The sequence below is a fragment of the Salmo trutta genome, unplaced genomic scaffold (assembly GCF_901001165.1).
Source record: "Salmo trutta unplaced genomic scaffold, fSalTru1.1, whole genome shotgun sequence".
NCBI classification, from domain to species: Eukaryota; Metazoa; Chordata; class Actinopteri; order Salmoniformes; family Salmonidae; genus Salmo; species Salmo trutta.
Window position 1 is genome coordinate 9,472,749 of NW_021822911.1, and position 18,736 is coordinate 9,491,484.

At 41.6% G+C, this 18,736-nt stretch overlaps 1 pseudogene; it reads left to right on the top strand.

Moving 5' to 3' along the window:
• Positions 1-394: 394 nt before the first annotated feature.
• Positions 395-2,211, top strand: LOC115186559 (NLR family CARD domain-containing protein 3-like; annotated as a pseudogene).
• The last annotated feature ends 16,525 nt before the right edge of the window (positions 2,212-18,736 follow it).

Here is an 18,736-nt window from a genome sequence, read left to right on the forward strand (position 1 = left end):
GTTGAATGCTGTTTTATAACATTTAAAAGCTGTAGCTAAAGTACAGCTAAAGTAGCTGTGTGACTCAATCATATTGTAGCAGCCTTAACACAACACCTAGTGACCTCATCAAGTAGCAGCAGGGATGTGTTGTGTTGATTAATTTAGAGAGAGAGAGAGAACATTAATAATACCATCAATAATACCAATAATAATATAATCAGTCACACCAGTCTGTAATGCATTATGAAAACATTTACACATTTATACAGTCAGTTAAGAGAATAAATGATTATAATTTCAAATGTTATAACAGTCCTACAATACTGTAGTTATTAAAACAGACGTAATATTAATATCCTCTGTGTTATTTCTAGATTCAGATGAGCTTGCTGTGATTTGCCAACGTGAACTCAAATCTAATCTAAAGAAGAAGTTTCAATGTGTATTTGAGGGGATCGCTCAACAAGGAAACCCAACACTTCTCAATAAGATCTACACAGAGCTCTACATCACAGAGGGTGGAACAGGAGAGGTCAATAATGAACATGAGCTGAGACAGATTGAGACAACAACCAGGAAACAAGCAAGACCAGAGACTGCAGTCAAATGTAACGACATCTTCAAACCCTTAACTGGACAAGACAAACATATCAGAACTGTGCTGACAAAGGGAGTTGCTGGCATTGGAAAAACAGTCTCTGTGCAGAAGTTCATTCTGGACTGGGCTGAAGGAAAAGCAAATCAGGATGTCCAATTTGTATTTTCATTCCCTTTCGGGAGCTGAATTTGATGAAAGAGGACAAACACACTTTCATTGAACTCCTCAATCACTTCTCAATGGAATCCAAACAATCAAGAATCTCCAACTACAACAAGTACAAAGTTCTGTTCATCTTTGATGGTCTGGATGAGTGCCGACTGCCCCTAGACTTCCAGAAGAACAAGATCTGTTGGGACGTCACAAAGTCAACCTCAGTGGATGTTCTGCTGACGAATCTCATCAAGGGAAATCTGCTTCCCTCTGCTCTCCTCTGGATAACTACCCGACCTGCAGCAGCCAATAAGATCCCTTCATGGTGTGTTGACCAGGTGACAGAGGTACGAGGGTTCAATGACCCACAGAAGGAGGAGTACTTCAGGAAGAGATTCAGTGAGGAGGACCTGGCCAACAGAATCATCTCACACATAAAGACATCAAGGAGCCTCCACATCATGTGCCACATTCCAGTCTTCTGTTGGATTTCTGCAACAGTCCTTGAAAACCTGCTGAAACATAAGAGAGAAGAGATGCCCAAGACTCTGACTGAGATGTACACACACCTTGTGGAGTTTCATACCAAACAGAAAAATGAAAAGTATCTTGGGAAAGAAGAGACAGATCCACACTTGAATAACGAGAGCATTCTGTCACTGGGAAAAGTGGATTTTCAACAGCTTGTGAAGGGCAATCTGATTTTCTATGAAGAAGACCTGAAAGAGGCTGGCATTGATGTCAATGAAGCCTCAGTGTACTCAGGATTGTGCACACAGCTCTTTAAAGAGGAATGTGGGCTGTACCAAGACAAGGTGTACTGCTTTGTTCATCTGAGCATTCAGGAGTTTCTGGCTGCTGTGTATGTGTTCCTCTCATTCATCAACAACAATGAGAATCTAATGGCCGAACCGCAGTCAACGTCCAAGAACCTTTCTGCGCTGTTCAGAGACAGGTCTGAAGTTACTGTCTACAAGAGTGCTGTGGATAAAGCCTTACAAAGTGAGACAGGAAACCTGGACCTTTTCCTCCGCTTCCTTCTGGGCCTTTCACTGGAGTCCAATCAGAAGCACTTACGTGGTCTACTGACAAAGACAAGAAGCAGCTCACAGAGCCATGAAGAAACAGTCAAGTACATCAAGGAGAAGATCAGGGAGAATCCCTCTCCAGAGAGGAGCATCAATCTGTTCCACTGTCTGAATGAACTGAATGACCATTCTCTGGTGGAGGAGGTCCAAAGCTACCTGAGATCAGGAAGTCTCTCTAGAGACAACCTGTCACCTGCACAGTGGTCAGCTCTGGTCTTTGTGTTGCTGACTTCAGAAAAGGAGCTGGATGTGTTTGACCTGAAGAAATACTCCAGATCAGAGGAATGTCTTCTGAGGCTGATGCCAGTGGTCAAAGCCTCCAGAGCTGCTCTGTGAGTACATAAAATGACATATAAGAACTAATTATCAGGAAGCAATATTCAGTTTAGAGAAAAATATGTATTATACTATGTATATAATATTATATTGAATAACATATTGAATAAATGCATTGATTTTCACATTTGTATAACATTATGACCGTACAATTCTAGGAGACGGAAGATGAATCTATTTGTTGTTTGGGATAATTAACCAAATGCATCTACCGTTGTCCTTCTACACTACTGGTGTTAAATTAACAGTGTGTTTGGGAAGTCATGATGATCTCTTTGCAGGCTGTCAGGCTGTCTAGTCACAGAGGAAGGCTGTGCTTCTCTTGTCTCAGCTCTGAGGTCAAACCCCTCACACCTGAGAGAGCTGGACCTGAGTAACAATGACCTGAAGGATTCAGGAGTGAAGCTGCTCTCTGCTGGACTGGGGAATCCCCACTGCAGACTGGAGACTCTGAGGTCAGTATTCCTGTAGTTGGTCAACAAGTGATAACTGTTCACCAGATCCACATGTGTTTACCAGGCACACATAGTCCACACCATATGTGTTTGGAATTTGAAGCTTACAGTTTTAAATTTGGTGCTATGCTCCAACATTTTGGATTTGAGATGTTTCATATTAGGTGACAGTACAGAATGTCACCTTTTATTTGAGGGTATTTTCATACATATCTGTTTTACCGTTTAGAAATTAAAGCACTTTCTGTACGTAGTTCTCCCATTTGAAGAAGTCCTAATTATTTGGACAAATTCACTGATATTGTATTAAAGTAATCATAAGTTTAGTATTTGGTCCCATATTCCTTGCCTGCAGTGATTACATCAAGCTTGTGATTCTACAAACTTGTTGAATTCATTTGCAGTTTGTTTTGGTTTTGTTTTAGATGTTTTTCCTAATGGTGAGAGGTTAGCATGTTTTGTTGTTGTCTCTGTTATTGGTAATGGTGAGAGGTTAGCATGTTTTGTTGTAGCCTCTGTTATTGGTAATGGTGAGAGGATAGCATGTTTTGTTGTAGTCTCTGTTATTGGTAATGGTGAGAGGTTAGCATGTTTTGTTGTAGCCTCTGTTATTGGTAATGGTGAGAGGTTAGCATGTATTGTTGTAGCCTCTGTTATTGGTAATGGTGAGAGGTTAGCATGTTTTGTTGTAGTCTCTGTTATTGGTAATGGTGAGAGGTTAGCATGTTTTGTTGTAGCCTCTGTTATTGGTAATGGTGAGAGGTTAGCATGTTTTGTTGTAGCCTTTGTTATTGGTAATGGTGAGAGGTTAGCATGTTTTGTTGTAGCCTCTGTTATTGGTAATGGTGAGAGGTTAGCTTGTTTTGTTTTAGCCTCTGTTATTGGTAATGGTGAGAGGTTAGCATGTTTTGTTGTAGTCTCTGTTATTGGTAATGGTGAGAGGTTAGCATGTTTTGTTGTAGTCTCTGTTATTGGTAATGGTGAGAGGTTAGTATGTTTTGTTGTAGTCTCTGTTATTGGTAATGGTGAGAGGTTAGCATGTTTTGTTGTAGCCTCTGTAACTTTCTCACTCATTCTGATTCATGATTCATTTATGATTCTTCTTAATCATGGCATCATCAGAATTTCATTTTTAATTGTGAAACACATACAGTTGAAGTCGGAAGTGTACAAACACTTAGGTTGGAGTCATTAAATCGTGTTTTTCAACCACTCCACAAATGTCTTGTTAACAAACTATAGTTTTGGCAAGTCGGTTAGGACATCTACTTTGTGCATGACACAAGTAATTTTTGAAACAATTGTTTACAGACAGATTATTTCACTTATAATTCACTGTATCACAATTCCAGTGGGTCAGAAGTTTACATACACTAAGTTGACTGTGCCTTTAAACAGCATGGAAAATTCCAGAAAATGATGTCATGGCTTTAGAAGCATCTGATAGACTAATTGACATCATTTGGATGTATTTCAAGGCCTACCTTCAAACTCAGTGCCTCTTTGCTTGACATCATGGGAAAATGAAAAGGAATCAGCCAAGATCTCAAAAAAAAAATTGTAGACCTCCACAAGTCTGCTTCATCCTTGGGAGCAATTTCCAAATGCCTGAAGGTAACACGTTCATCTGTTCAATCAATAGTACGCAAGTCTAAACACCATGGGACCACACAGCCGTCATACCATCCCAACTGTGAAGCACGGCGGTGGCAGCATCATGTTGTGGGGGTGCTTTGCTGCAGGAGGGACTGGTGCACTTCACAAAATAGATGGAATCATGAGGCAAGAAAATTGTGCATATATTGAAGCAACATCTCGAAACATCAGTCAGGAAGTTAAAGCTTGGTCACAAATGGGTCTTCCAAATGGACAATGACCCCAAGCACACTTCCAAAGTTGTGGCAAAATGGATTAAGGACAACAAAGTCAAGGTATTGGAGTTGCCATCACAAAAGCCTGACCTCAATCCTATAGAAAATTTGTGGCCAGAATTGAAAAAGCGTGTGCGAGCAAGAGGCCTACAAACCTGACTCAGTTACACCAGCTCTGTCAGGAGGAATGGGACAAAATTCACCCAACTTATTGTGGGAAGCTTGTGGAAGGCTACCCGAAACGTTTAACCCAAGTTAAACCATTTAAAGGCAATGCTACCAAATACTAATTGAGTGTATGTAAACTTCTGACCCACTGGGAATGCGATGAAAGAAATAAAAGCTGAAATAAATCATTCTCTCTACTATTATTCTGACATTTCACATTCTTAAAATAAAGTGGTGATCCTAACTGACCTAAGCCAGGGAATTTTTACTAGGATTAAATGTCAGGAATTGTAAAAATTGAGTTTAAATGCATTTGGCTAAGGTGTATGTAAACTTCTGACTTCAACTGTATGTATTAAAATATCCTCTAATAAAAGGTGACATTATATACTGTCACCTCATATGAAACATCTGATCTGAAATCCAAAATGTTGGAGTATAGAGCCACATTTAAAGTGTTTGCTTCACTGTCAAAATAGATATGGTGTGGACTGTATACTCAATACAATCTAAATCTGATACCTCAATGTCTGTCTTTTGACTGATACTGCTTTTAAACTGGTCTGGTCAGTCTACTCAAATATTTGTACAATACATGTCTCTATCTGCAGGCAAAACTTTGATAATTTGTCATTTTTAATGATGATACATTATTTTACGAATAGATATGGAAGGTTTCAGGACACTGATATCTGAATATGTTGAAAAATGATACTGCTACTATTTTCACCACCAAAGCATAGCAGTGTGATTTTAATGTGATTTGACTCTTTGCAGGCTGTCAGGCTGTGGAGTCACTGAGGAAGGCTGTGCTTCTCTGGTCTCAGCTCTGAAGTCAAACCCCTCACACCTGAGAGAGCTGGACCTGAGTAACAATGACCTGAAGGATTCAGGAGTGAAGCTGCTCTCTGCTGTACTGGAGAATCCCCACTGTAAACTGGAGACTCTGAGGTCAGTATTCCTGTAGTTGGTCAACAAGTGATAACTGTTCACCAGATCCACATGTGTTTACCAGGCACACATAGTCCACACCACATGTGTTTGGACAGTGAAGCTTACAGTTTTAAATGTGGTGCTATGCTCCAGCATTTTGGATTTGAGATGTTTCATATTAGGTGACAGTACAGAATGTGACCATTTATTTGAGGGTATTTTCATACATATCTGTTATACCGTTTAGAAATTAAAGCACTTTCTGTACGTAGTTCTCCCATTTGATGAAGTCTTAATTATTTGGACAAAGTGACTTATATTGTATTAAAGTAATCATAAGTTTAGTATTTGGTCCCATATTCCTTGCCTGCAGTGATTACATCAAGCTTGTGATTCTACAAACTTGTTGAATTCATTTTTCAGTTTGTTTTGGTTGTGTTTTGGATGATGTTTTTCCTAATAGAAACTTAATGGTGAATAATGTCCTGTCATTTTGGAGTCACTTCACTTGTATTGTCAGTAAGAATAGAAGATGTTTCTGAACACTTCTACATTCATGTGGATGCTACCATGATTATGAATAATCATGAATGAATCGTCAATGATGATGAATGAGAAAGTTACAGAGGCACAAAGATCAGACCCCCTCTGTTATTGGTGTTATTCTGTATACTTCTGGCCCTTCTTTGGACACTGTGTTAACTAACCTCCAGACGAGCTTCAATGCCATACAACTCTCCTTCCGTGGCCTCCAACTGCTCTTAAATACAAGTAAAACTAAATGCTCTTCAACCGATCGCTGCCTGCACCTGCCCGCCTGTCCAGCATCACTACTCTGGATGGTTCTGACTTAGAATATGTGGACAACTACAAATACCTAGGTGTCTGGTTAGACTGTAAACTCTCCTTCCAGACTCACATTAAGCATCTCCAATCCAAAATGAAATCTAGAATTGGCTTCCTATTTCGCAACATAGCATCCTTCATTCATGCTGCCAAGCATACCCTTATAAAACTGTCCATCCTACCGATACTCGACTTCGGCGATGTCATTTACAAAATAGCCTCCAATACCCTACTCAATAAATTGGATGCAGTCTATCACAGTGCCATCCGTTTTGTCACCAAAGCCCCATATACTTCCCACCATTGTGACCTGTACGCTCTCGTTGGTTGGCCCTCGCTTCATACTCGTCGCTAAACCCACCGGCTCCAGGTCATCTACAAGACCCTGCTAGGTAAAGTCCCCCCTTATCTCCGCTCACTGGTCACCATAGCAGCACCCAACTGTAGCACGCGCTCCAGCAGGTATATCTCTCTGGTCACCCCCAAAGCCAATTCCTCCTTCGGCCGCCTCTTCTTCCAGTTCTCTGCTGCCAATGACTGGAACGAACTACAAAAATCTCTAAAACTGGAAACACTTATCTCCCTCACTAGCTTTAAGCACCAGCTAGATCTCTCCTCCTCTGTTGGGGGTTTGGGAGATAATCTGTAGGGTGGTGGTCTCCTGTACCCTGACCTGATCAGGACAGTCATGACAGACTGATACTGCTTTTAAACTGGTCTGGTCAGTCTACTCAAATATTTGTACTGCACATATTTCTCTACAAGTAATATGATCATTTAAAATAAAGATTCATTAATTGATGAATAGATTTGGCAGGTTTCCGGACACTGATTTCTGAAAATGTAGAAAAAAATATACTGCCACTATTTTCACCACCAAAGAATAGCAGTGTGGTTTTAATATGATTTGACTCTTTGCAGGCTGTCAGGCTGTCTAGTCACAGAGGAAGGCTGTGCTTCTCTGGTCTCAGCTCTGAGGTCAAACCCCTCACACCTGAGAGAGCTGGACCTGAGCTACAATCACCCAGGAGACTCAGGAGTCAGACTGCTCTCTGCTGGACTGGAGGATCCACACTGCAGACTGGAGAAACTCAAGTATGTGGAGGGTTTATGTCAATGTTCATATCAGACATGTTGGACTTATCAGGCTAGTTAAGACAAACATTCTGACCACCACTTGGACAAAGTTATATGTTCCTGTGTGTGTGTGTGTGTGTGTGTGTGTGTGTGTGTGTGTGTGTGTGTGTGTGTGTGTGTGTGTGTGTGAGTTCAGGTGTATCCCTCAATGACTGTCTGTTCTTCTGCTTACTGCTACAGTGTGGAACATGGTGGAGAGAACAGAATGAAACCTGGACTTAGAAAATGTGAGTGTTGACTGCTGTGAAGAATATGACTAAGAATAAGTCTTAATTCAAGTTAAGTCAAAGACCATCATCATTACTGACTTGGTCATATTAAATATCATCTGTAGTTCTACAGAAGCAGAAATCAGGGACACCAACGTTTACACAGAGTTGCTTTGACTGTGTGTGTGTGTGTGTGTGTGTGTGTGTGTGTGTATGTGTAATTAATGTGAATAAGTGTGTTTTATATTACCATACAGTATAACATGTGATCATTCAACAAATTTCAAGTTACCTTAACTTCTCCTTTTGATACCTAGAAACATCTACATTAAATGAATTAGTGAAAAGTGAGTTAACATTCTAATGTGAATGATGATGATTTCTAATATTGTGTCTGGTTTCATCCATCAGATGTCTGTGATCTCACACTGGACCCAAACACAGTAAACAGACTCCTCTCTCTGTCTGAGGAGAACAGAAAGGTGACATGTAGGACAGAGGAGCAGCCGTATCCTGATCACCCAGAGAGATTTGAGGACTGTAGACAGGTGCTGTGTAGAGAGGGTCTGACTGGGCGCTGTTACTGGGAGGCAGAGTGGAGTGGGGGAGGGGCTGTTATAGGAGTGACATATAAAGGAATCAGCAGGAGAGGATGGGGTAATAACTGTTGTCTTGGAGGTAACGACAAGTCCTGGAGTCTGTTCTGCTCTGACAACAGTTACATTGCCAGGCATAATAATAACTCCACTGCCATAGACGTCCCCTCCTCCAGCTCCCACAGAGTAGGAGTGTATCTGGACTGGTCAGCCGGCACTCTGTCCTTCTAGAGAGCCTCCTCTGACACACTGACCCACCCGATCACATTCACCTCCACATTCACTGAGCCCCTCTATCCAGGATTTAGGGTTAATGATGTTGGCGACTCAGTGTCCCTGAAATAATAACTGGACACACACACACACACACACACACACACACACACACACACACTGGACACACACACACATAAACCAGACACACACTGGACACATACACACTGGACACAAACTGGACACACACACATACACACACACACACATAAACCAGACACACACTGGACACATACACACTGGACACAAACTGGACACACACACATACACACACACACACACACACACACACACATAAACCAGACACACTGGACACATACACACTGGACACAAACTGGACACACACACACACACACACATAAACCAGACACACACTGGACACATACACACTGGACACAAACTGGACACACACACATACACACACACACACACACACTCCACACACACACTGGACACACACACACACACTGGACACACACACACACACACACACTGGATAAACACACACTCAACACACACACACTGGACACACACACATGAAACAAATTGGACAAACACACACTCAACACACACACTGGACACAAAATAGACACACACACACACACTGAACACACACTGGACACACACATAAACACACACTCAACACACACCCACACACTGGACACACACACACACACTGGACACACACACACACACACACACTGGACACACACACAGACACACACACTGAACACACACTGGGCACATACTCACACACTGAAACACACACACACTGGACACACACACTGAAACACACACACACACTGGACACACTCTGAACACAAACACATACAGAAACACACACACACAGAAACACACACACACAGAAACACACTCACTGGACACATACTCACTGGACACACATACACTGGACACACTGAACAAACACACACTCTGGACATACACGCACACACACACACTGGACACACACACACACACACACACACTGAACAAACACACACTCTGGACATACACACACGCTGGCCACCCACTCAAACTGGACAAACACTGGGCAAACACACTGGACACACACACACACACACACACTGGACCCACTGGACAAACACACACACTGGAAACACACACACTCACAGGACACACACACACTCACTGGGCACACACACACACTCACTGGGCACACACACACACTCACTGGGCACACACTCACTGGGCACACACACACACTCACTGGGGACATACACACACTCACTGGACACACACACACTCACTGGACACACACACACACAACACACACTCACTGGACACACACACACACACTCACAGGACACACACACACACACACACTCACTGGACACACACACACACACACACTCACTGGACACACACACACACACACTCACTGGACACACACACAAACACACACTCACTGGACACACACACACTCACTGGACACACACACACACACACACACACACACTGGACACACACACACACACACACACTGGACACACACACACACACACACTGGACACACACACACTGGATACACACACACTGGATACACACACACACGCTGGATACACACACACACACAAACACGCTGGATACACACTCACACTCAACAGCTTCTATCCCAGTTCTATCTGCCTGTTAAACCAGTTTCTGGACCACAGGTTCTAGAACAGCTTCTATCCCAGTTCTATCTGCCTGTTAAATCAGTTTCTGGACCACAGGTTCTAGAACAGCTTCTATCCCAGTTCTATCTGCCTGTTAAATCAGTTTCTGGACCACAGGTTCTAGAACAGCTTCTATCCCAGTTCTATCTGCCTGTTAAATCAGTTTCTGGACCACAGGTTCTAGAACAGCTTCTATCCCAGTTCTATCTGTCTGTTAAATCAGTTTCTGGACCACAGGTTCTAGAACAGCTTCTATCCCAGTTCTATCTGCCTGTTAAATCAGTTTCTAGACCACATGTTCTAGAACAGCTTCTATCCCAGTTCTATCTGCCTGTTAAATCAGTTTCTGGACCACAGGTTCTAGAACAGCTTCTATCCCAGTTCTATCTGCCTGTTAAATCAGTTTCTGGACCACAGGTTCTAGAACAGCTTCTATCCCAGTTCTATCTGCCTGTTAAATCAGTTTCTGGACCACAGGTTCTAGAACAGCTTCTATCCCAGTTCTATCTGCCTGTTAAATCAGTTTCTGGACCACAGGTTCTAGAACAGCTTCTATCCCAGTTCTATCTGCCTGTTAAATCAGTTTCTGGACCACAGGTTCTAGAACAGCTTCTATCCCAGTTCTATCTGCCTGTTAAATCAGTTTCTGGACCACAGGTTCTAGAACAGCTTCTATCCCAGTTCTATCTGCCTGTTAAATTAGTTTCTGGACCACAGGTTCTAGAACAGCTTCTATCCCAGTTCTATCTGCCTGTTAAATCAGTTTCTGGACCACAGGTTCTAGAACAGCTTCTATCCCAGTTCTATCTGCCTGTTAAATCAGTTTCTGGACCACAGGTTCTAGAACAGCTTCTATCCCAGTTCTATCTGCCTGTTAAATCAGTTTCTGGACCACAGGTTCTAGAACAGCTTCTATCCCAGTTCTATCTGCCTGTTAAATCAGTTTCTGGACCACAGGTTCTAGAACAGCTTCTATCCCAGTTCTATCTGCCTGTAAAATCAGTTTCTGGACCACAGGTTCTAGAACAGCTTCTATCCCAGTTCTATCTGCCTGTTAAATCAGTTTCTGGACCACAGGTTCTAGAACAGCTTCTATCCCAGTTCTATCTGCCTGTTAAATCAGTTTCTGGACCACAGGTTCTAGAACAGCTTCTATCCCAGTTCTATCTGCCTGTTAAATCATCAACCTAAACTGTTGTCATCAGACTATTACAACATGACTGAACCTTTTGGTTCCTTTTCTGATCTTTTACCACTTTGCATTTTTTATGATATATTTTACTGTTTGTGTTTGTACCACAGGAGGTTGGTGGGACCTTATTTAGGGAGGACAGGCTTGTAATGGCTGGAGTGGAATAAGTGGAATGGTATCAAACACGTGGTTTCCATGTGTTCCATTTCATTCACTCTGTTCCAGACATTATTATGAGCCGTCCTCCCCTCAGCAGCCTCCTCTGGTATGTACTGTCCTGTATGTGAGAGAGATCCAACAAGGAATTACAATGTATGTATTACTTTTAATACCTGCAAATGGCAAATAAACTACTGGAACTCCTTATGAATGTCTGCAGCCGACAGGAATACTCTACAAAATGTTTAAGACGTCCCTCAATCCACCTTTCCACAAGACTCCCATGAAGTTATAGTGTGACGTTATGAGTCGACGTTAAAGTAACATTCTCACAACATACTGCACTTGTTTTATCCTGTTTTAGATGTATCCTCTGTTTAAACATTTAAACTCTTACAATAACACTGTTAAAATACCAATGTGATCATTTCTTGTCTTTTATGTTAGACATTTCTTTTGTACAATTATATGTGGACATATGCTCCATAGTTGTACAAGTATACATGGATATATTGTACTTTTCATAATAAAACATACTTGAAAAAGAAAGAGCATGTTAATAGTGGAAACAATTTCGTTATTGATTTTTACATTGCTTCTCCTTGTCTCATGTTGACGTTTGTCATGAATTTTGACCTGGAGGCAGAACTGTGCGATTTCCTCTAGATATGTCAGCTGCAAAGTCAAAATTGGCTGTGGAAAATAATGTTGTTTTATGGTCTTAATTTAAGGGAAGGATTAGCAGTGTGGTTGAGGTTAGGATTAAAATCTGATTGTATTACTTTGTGCCTGTGCCAGCTAGGGAATACTTTGCTGAACTGCCTCCAGGGCAAGATTCATGACAATAAATGCCAACCTGCCTCCAGGGCAAGATTCATGACAATAAATGCCAACCTGCCTCCAGAACAAGATTCATGACAATAAATGCCAACCTGCCTCCAGGGCAAGATTCATGACAATAAATGCCAACCTGCAAGCTAGTGATGTGGGGGTTCTCTCATAACCCTCAGTCCCCAGGTGGGTAGATGGCAGGTTGAATAAAGAGAAGCTAGTGATGTGGGGGTTCTCTCATAACCCTCAGTCCCCAGGTGGGTAGATGGCAGGTTGAATAAAGAGAAGCTAGTGATGTGGGGGTTCTCTCATAACCCTCAGTCCCCAGGTGGGTAGATGGCAGGTTGAATAAAGAGAAGCTAGTGATGTGGGGGTTCTCTCATAACCCTCAGTCCCCAGGTGGGTAGATGGCAGGTTGAATAAAGAGAAGCTAGTGATGTGGGGGTTCTCTCATAACCCTCAGTCCCCAGGTGGGTAGATGGCAGGTTGAATAAATAGAAAACAATAGGCTACAAAAAAAAATCCATAAATGTCTAATTATTGTGCAATTTACACAAAACATTAAGGACACCTTTCTTTCCATGACAAACTGACCAAGCATAACTCAATATTAGGAAGGTATCCTTAATATTTTGCCGACTCAGTGGTTCTGACCCTTTACGTAACAGACAATCCTCTTTATCAGGAAACCTTCTTTAGCGCTTTAAATGTTCCCAAATGCTTCCACACTGATGCTCTCAGTGGGGTAGTATAGGGAAGGTAGGGGAGAGGAGGTGGTATAGGGAAGGTAGGGGAGAGGAGGGGGGACTTCCTCCATGTCAGGTAAGCAGCCTCCAAGTCTACCCTCACCAACTGACCAGACTGAGTGAGTTCTGAACATCCCTCTCTGTCCTCTGATGCTGCGTCCAAGTCTTCTTGGGTCTTTCTGGTGTCTCTGTCTTGACTCTTTAGTGAGTTTTTTCAGTTCTTTCCCAGGCTGCCTGAAAAACACAAAAAGATGGCAACTACATAAGAGTTATAAACTATCAAAATAAAGAGAATCCCACACTCCATATATAAACTCCCAGTAATTTATTGGGTATTTACCAACGTTTCAGCATCACTGTGCCTTCTTCAGGGTGATGTCATCGATACTTGAACCAGGTTATGTAGACGAACAGTGCAATTAGTGCAACCAATGACAATAGAGAGGGGTGTGTCATAATGATTAAGTTAATTACAATGAATTCATGAAACTGTTAAAAAAACAATAGTTTATGGCATATTAAATATTAAAAAATAGTAGGGTATATTATATATATCCGGCTCTCCATGTAATCTGATTCATTATAATCTAGGATCAGGTCACTACTCTCCATGTAATATGACTCATTATGATCTAGGATCAGGTCCCCCCTCTCCATGTAATCTGATTCATTATGGTCTAGGATCAGGTCCCCCCTCTCCATGTAATCTGATTCATTATGATCTAGGATCAGGTCCCCCCTCTGCATGTAATCTGATTCATTATGATATAGGATCAGGTCCCCCCTCTACATTTAATCTGATTCATTATAATCTAGGATCCGGTCCCCCCTCTCCATGTAATCTGATTCATTATGATATAGGATCAGGTCCCCCTCTCCATGTAATCTTATTCATTATGATCTAGGATCAGGTCCCCCCTCTCCATGTAATCTGACTCATTATAATCTAGGATCAGGTCCCCCCCTCTCCATGTAATCTGATTATTTATGATCTAGGATCAGGTCCCCCCTCTCCATGTAATCTGATTCATTATGATCTAGGATCAGGTCCCTCCTCTCCATGTAATCTGACTCATTATAATCTAGGATCAGGTCCCCCCCTCTCCATGTAATCTGATCCATTATGATCTAGGATCAGGTCCCCCCTCTCCATTTAACCTCTTACATCTAGACGTTCCGCTAGCAGACCACCTGCTCCAATATCCAATGATAGGCGTGGCGCGAAATACAAACTCCTCGAAAATCCGAAAACTTCCATTTTTCAAACATATGACTATTTTACACCATTTTAAAGACAAGACTCTCCTTTATCTAACCACCCTGTCCGATTTCAAAAAGGCTTTACAGCGAAAGCAAAACATTAGATTATGTCAGCAGAGTACCCAGCCAGAAATAATCAGACACCCATTTTTCAAGCTAGCATATATAATGTCACAAAAAACAAAACCACAGCTAAATGCAGCACTAACCTTTGATGATCTTCATCAGATGACACTCGTACGACATTATGTTATACAATACATGCATGTTTTGTTCAATCAAGTTCATATTTATATCAAAAACCAGCTTTTTACATTAGCATGTGACGTTCAGAACTAGCATTCCCACCGATCACTTCCGGTGAATTTACTAAATTACTCACGATAAACGTTCACAAAAAACACAACAAATATTTTATGAAATATAGATACAGAACTCCTTTATGCAATCGCGGTGTCCGATTTTAAAATAGCTTTTCGGTGAAAGTACATTTTGCAATATTTTGAGTAGATAGCTCGCCATCACGGGCTAGCTATTTTGACACGCAACAAGTTTGGTACTCACCAAACTCAGATTTACTATAAGAAAAATTGGATTACCTTTGCTGTTCTTCGTCAGAATGCACTCCCAGGACTTCTACTTCAATAACAAATGTTGGTTTGATTCAAAATAATCCATAGTTATATCCAAATAGCGGCGTTTTGTTCGTGCGTTCAAGACATTATCCGAAGGGTAACGAAGGGTGACGCGCCCGGCGTGTTTCGTGACAAAAAAATTCTAAATATTCCATTACCGTACTTCGAAGCATGTCAACCGCTGTTTAAAATCAATTTTTATGCGATTTTTATAGTAAAAAAGCGATAATATTCCGACGGAAATCGTTGTTTTCGTTCAAAGACTGAAAATGAAAACATGGAGTCGTCTCATGCACGCACGCACCAGTCTCATTGTTCTCAGATCGACCACTTACCAAATGCGCTACTGTTTTTCAGCCATGGCCTGCAAAGTCATCATTCAACGTTCTGGCACCTTCTGAGAGAATATGGGAGCGTTAGAAAATGTCATGTTACAGCAGAGATCCCCTGTTTTGGATAGAGATGATCAAGAAGGCCAAAAAATGGTCAGAGAGGGCGCTTCCTGTTTGGAATCTTCTCAGGTTTTGGCCTGCCAAATGAGTTCTGTTATACTCACAGACACAATTCAAACAGTTTTAGAAACTTTGGAGTGTTTTCTATCCAAAGCTAATAATTGTATGCATATTCTAGTTTCTGGGCAGGAGTAATAATCAGATTAAATCGGGTACGTTTTTTATCCGGCCGTGAAAATACTGCCCCCTATCCATAACAAGTTAAACCGCAGCCATCGACACAGCAGTTCTTAAAAGAGGAAGTAAACATAGACAAAGCTATATTAAAATTGTCAGTCTAGAGCACCAGTGAAAGGGATTTCGAAATGGGAGAAGTTAGGAGCAATTTATATAAGGACGGTATTTGGTATCATGATAAGTTACCAATACTACCAAAGTCATTGTTTAGAGATGCGGCAAGATTGACACATGGGCAGAGCCATGTGTCAACAGGGGGATAGTAGAGCAGGTTCGGAAACACTTTGTGGCCATTGTCGACACTGCGGTACCATTCCGAGTAGTAGAGGTTAGGACAGGAGATAGTTCTACTGCCAGCCAGAATACCAGTAGTACCCCTGATAAAACGGACATTACCAGAGTAGAAGACTCAAAATACTTTGTAAAGGCTGGGGACATCTTGTGGAAGCAATAGGAAGTGCCAAAATATTCCTCAGCCCCTTTGTTTTTCAATGGTATAGGCTTAAAGTCAATTCAACACATCAGGTATCCACTTCCTGTCAGAATCTGTCTCAGGGTTTTGCCTGCCAAATGAGTTCTGTTATACTCACAGACACCATTCAAACAGTTTTTGAAACTTTAGGGTGTTTTCTATCCATATATAATAAGTATATGCATATTGTAGTTACTGGGTAGGTGTAGGAGGCATTTAAAAATGGGCACATCTTTTTTCAAAAGTCTCAATACTGCCCCCTATACCCTAACAGGTTAAGGAAGTGATTGAGGTGGAGACTTGGTTTGGGGATTCCAACCTATGGCTAGAATGGATTCAGTATACAGCTAGATCAGTAGCTAAAGAAGAAGGTTATGCCTGCGCAACAGGCAAACTTCAGTTGACAACCATCCCCTTTCTACTCGATGGAATTAATTTACCAAGGGGAATGGCCTGTATGGTAAAGCTGTTCATGAAGGCAAGGAAGCCAGACAGTTGCACTGATCTGCATTATCTGTATCCTATGTGCCCATTATATCCAGACTTCCCCCTTTCACAGTGGCAGGAGGAGACTATTATTGTGTGGCTCGACACAACACACACAGATGGAACGTAGGGGAAGTAAGAACATGCAATAGGACAGAGAATGTTACAACTGACAAGACAATGAGGGACCTGACTGGGTGGTTGAGTTCCGAGGACTTTAGTAAGATAAAAAGGCAGAGAGCGGATGTCTGGTGGTTGTGTGGAGGTATGAAGCTGTGGCCAAACCTGCCTGCAAATTGGACTGGTATTTGTGCATTGGTACAGTTAGACATGTCCTTCACCCGTACACAACACAAAGACCTAGTGCCAGGTGAAAGAGAGGGGAGGAGTGCTCCGTTCAGGGTCCTTTGACGATAGAATTTACATTGATAGCATTGGGGTTCCAAGGGGGGTGCCTGATGAGTTTAAAGCTAGGAATCAGATATGGGCTGGATTGGAATCAAGTCTTTTTTGGTGGTCGACTCTCAATAAAAATGTGGATTGGATAAATTACATTTATTATAACCAACAGCATTTCATCAACTATACCAGAGAGGCAATTCAAGGGTTAGCAGAACAGACAGCTGCGACCACTTTGATGGTATTGCAGAATAGAATAGCTTTGGATATGCTTCTGGCTGAAAAGGGTGGTGTGTGTGTGATGTTCGGATCTGAACGCTGTACTTTCATCCCTGAGAACACAGCTCCAGATGGATCAGTGACCAAGGCCCTGGCCGGTCTAAACAATTTAGCTCAGGAGTTTGCAGAAAATTCCGGGGTGGACACGTCACTCACGGGATGGTTTGATAGTATGTTCGGAAAATGGAAAAAGGTTGTAACACTGTGTTGTGGGCTGCTTTCACCTGTATGACTGTGTTGATATTATGTGGTTGTTGTTTGGTCCCTTGTGCGAGAGGTCTCATTTCCAGGGCTCTGGAGAGATCAATGACGGAGCAGATGGTGAGATACGGACCGATTCCAAGTTCAGACCAGTGGGATGACAAATACCTACCGCCGAGCCTGGTGGAGGATTCATTCAATTACGAGGAGCCCATGTTAGACGAGACCATCTTTAATGTTTAGGAAGACTGTTTCTCTAAATGAAGGTCATAGCAAAAATCCTAATCCGAAGAGTTATGACTGGACATAGGTTTACAACAGTCATTGATAAGTATGTAATGAAAATACATGTATTCGTTTTCTTTGATCTAGTTTGATTTTGTGTGACATTTCTGAATCCAATAAAAATAGATGTGTTATAGTGTATGTGAAATATTTAGCCAATAGGGTGGATTGTAATGGAAATAATATGATTAACCTCTCTAGGATAGGTGGCACCAAATCGTCCCACCTACGTAACAGCCAGTGTAATCCCGTCGCGTGTTATTCAAAAACCTCAAAAATGCAAAAACTTCAATTTTTCAAACATATGACTATTTTACACCATTTTAAAGACAAGACTCTCATTAATCTAACCACACTGTCCGATTTCAAAAAGGCTTTACAACGAAAGCAAAACATTAGATTATGTCAGCAGAGTACCCAGCCAGAAATAATCAGACACCCATTTTTCAAGCTAGCATATAATGTCACATAAACCCAAACCACAGCTAAATGCAGCACTAACCTTTGATGATCTTCATCAGATGACAACCCTAGGACATTATGTTATACAATACATGCATGTTTTGTTCAATCAAGTTCATATTTATATCAAAAACCAGCTTTTTACATTAGCATGTGACTAGCATGTGACTAGCATTCCCACCGAACACTGCCGGTGAATTTACTAAATTACTCACGATAAACGTTCACAAAAAGCATAACAATTATTTTAAGAATTATAGATACAGAACTCCTCTATGCACTCGATATGTCCGATTTTAAAATAGCTTTTCGGTGAAAG